The sequence below is a fragment of the Etheostoma spectabile genome, chromosome 5 (genome assembly GCF_008692095.1).
Source record: "Etheostoma spectabile isolate EspeVRDwgs_2016 chromosome 5, UIUC_Espe_1.0, whole genome shotgun sequence".
Lineage (NCBI taxonomy): Eukaryota > Metazoa > Chordata > Actinopteri > Perciformes > Percidae > Etheostoma > Etheostoma spectabile.
In genome coordinates this window covers 35770871-35773842 of record NC_045737.1, presented here as the reverse complement: position 1 = coordinate 35773842, position 2972 = coordinate 35770871, and the positions used below count along the sequence as shown (strand labels likewise).

General features: G+C 46.3%; 1 long non-coding RNA gene across 1 annotated transcript in view; it reads left to right on the top strand.

Annotated features, from left to right (window-relative positions):
- The window catches only part of LOC116688948 (uncharacterized), a 5700-nt gene that overhangs the window by 1088 nt on the left and 1640 nt on the right, over positions 1-2972 (top strand). The window contains exons 3-4 of the long non-coding RNA XR_004331893.1: positions 2533-2706; positions 2890-2964. This is a non-coding gene — a long non-coding RNA (uncharacterized LOC116688948). The remainder of the gene's footprint in view (positions 1-2532; positions 2707-2889; positions 2965-2972) is intronic.

Sequence of the window (2972 nt, the reverse complement as noted above, 5' to 3'; positions counted from 1 at the left end):
TGACTTTGTGTTGTGCAACTAACAGAGGTGTTGTAGCATTTGGGCGATATAATAGAATAGGGCGATATAATAATAGGGCGATAGAGCTGGATCACATCACTCCAGTCCTCACTAAGACCAAGAGACTGGATAACATCACTCAGTCCTCACTAAGACCAGAGACTGGATCACCTCACTCCAGTCTCACTAAGACCAAGAGACTGGATCACATCACTCCAGTCTCACTAAGCCAAGCGAGGATCACATCATCCCAGTCCTCACTAAGACCAAGAGACTGGATCACATCCCTCCAGTCCTCACTAAGACCAGAGGACTGGATACATCTCCAGTCCTCACAGACCAAGAGACGGATCACATCACTCCAGTCCTACTAAGACCAAGAGACTGGATCACATCCCCCGTCCTCACTAAGACCAAGAGACTGGATCACATCACTCCAGTCCTCACTAAGACCAAGAAATGGCACATCATCCAGTCCTCACTAAGACCAAGGACTGGATCACATCACTCCAGTCCTCACTAAGACCAGAGACTGGATCACTCACTCCCAGTCCTCACTAAGACCAAGAGACTGGATCACATCACTCCAGTCATCACTAAGACCAAGGGACTGGATCACATCCCTCCAGTCCTCACTAAGACCAAGAAACTGGATCATCACTCCCCAGTCCTCACTAAGACCAGAGGACGGATCACACATCCTCCACTAGACCAAGAGAATGGGTCACATCACTCCAGTTCTCACTAAGACCAAGAGACTGGATCACATCACTCCAGTCCTCACTAAGACCAAGAGACTGGATCACATCACTCCAGCTCACTAAGACCAAGAGACTGGATCACATCATCCAGTCTCACTAAACCAGAGACTGGATCAATCCTCCAGTCCTCACTAAGACCAAGAGACTGGATCACATCACTCCAGTCCTCACTAGACCAAGAGAATGGATCACATCTCCAGTCCTCACTAAGACCAAGAGACTGGATCACATCATCCAGTTCTCTAAGACCAAGAGACTGGATCACATCACTCCGGCCTCACTAAGACCAAGAGACTGGATCACATCACTCAGTCCTCACTAAAACCAAGAGAATGGATCACATCATCCAGTTCTCACTAGACCAAGAAGATCCATCACTCCATTGAAGTCTTTACACTGGCTTCTGTGTCTCAAGAATTGATTCAAAGTACTCTTGCTAGTTATAAATCCCTTAACGGTTAGACCAAATACATTTCTGATCTGTACTACACTATGCCCCCGACTAGGTTGGCAGTTATACTACACTATGACCCCCCAGACCTCTCAGGTCATCTGGACAGGTCTACTTCTACACTAGACCCCAGCCCTCAGGTCATCTGGGAGGTTGTACTACACTATGACCCCCCAGACCTCTCAGGTATCGGACAGGTTGCTACTACACTATGACCCCCCAGACCTTCAGGTCATCTGGGACAGGTCTACTGCTACACTATGACCCCCCCAGACCTCTCAGGTCATTGGGACAGGTCTGCTACTCACTAGACCCCCAGACTCTCAGGTCATCTGGGACAGGTCTACTATACACTATGACCCCCCCAGACCTCTCAGGCATCTGGGACAGGTCTACTATACACTATGACCCCCCAGACCTCTCAGGTCATCTGGGACAGGTTACTACTACTATGACCCCCCAGACCTCTCAGGTCATCTGGGACAGGTCTACTACTACACTATGACCCCCCCAGACCTCTCAGGTCATCTGGGACAGGTCTACTACTACACTAGACCCCCAGACCTCTCAGGTCATCTGGGACAGGTCTGCTACTACACTATGACCCCCCCAGACTCAGTCATTGGGACAGGTCTACTTTCTGTCCCAGAGTCAGAACTAAACAGGGTGAAGCAGCTTTCAGTTTCTATGCTCTCTTATCTGGAATAAACCCCAGAAACCTGTGACTGTACTCTCAGTTCTTTAAATCAAGGCTGAAGACCTTTCTTTTTGATGCTGCCTTTCTTTAAAAGAATGCTCATCTCTTAAATTTCTTATGCTGCACTGTAACTTTTATTCTTGTGTTTATGTGGTCCTAATGTTTCTATTTGTTTTTAACTGTCTATTCATGGTTTATTGTTTTAATGCTTATGATTTTTAACTGTTTGTACTTGTGTTTTATCTGTTAACTGATTTTGTAAAGCACTTTGAATGCCCTGGTGCTGAAATGTGCTCTCCAGATAAAGCTGCCTTGCCTTTGCAGTGGGTGCCCCCCCCCCATGGGACAACCTCCCCATGCATATTAAAGCTGCACAGACCCTACAAACGCACCTGTTTGCTGTAGCTTTTAACCCTCGTTAACCTGGATTCTGATGTTGTTTGTCTCCCTGTGATGTATTTTGGTTGGAGTGATTTTTACACTTGTTATTTATGTATTTGACATCAACCCTGTTCAGCACTTTGGTCACTGTTGTTGTTTTTAAATGTGCTATAGAAATAAAATTGACATTGACATTTGACAGGAAGAAAACCTTTTACATAGATATTGTGATCCTTCAACAGACTCCTCCTTCTTCTTCAAGGTCTCTTGAAGACCAACAACAAGGCCTGGCGCTGGCCTTGGAGGCCCAGAAGGAGAGGAGCAGGCAGCTGCAGAAGGGGATTGTGTTCTATCAGAGACAAGTGAAGGCTCTCTGCTTCGAGCTGTCCACCAATAAATACAAGCAAAGGAAACTGGTTGGTTTGTTTGCTCAAAATTATTTAGAGTTACAGCGATTAACATCAAGGCCTGTTTGGCTGAAGGCAACCATTTCTTGCCATACAAGCATTCGTTATGATGCACAGGCTGTTTCAGAAGTGTTCTGTTTGATCGGGGGATTAATTGTATTAACTGCAGTTCATTTTGTTTTTCTCTCACAGCTCCTCATCCTGAAAACCTTCCACAGCAACACTCTGCAGCACTTTAACATGGTGGCGGACCTGTTCTCAGACAGTGTAAGGAT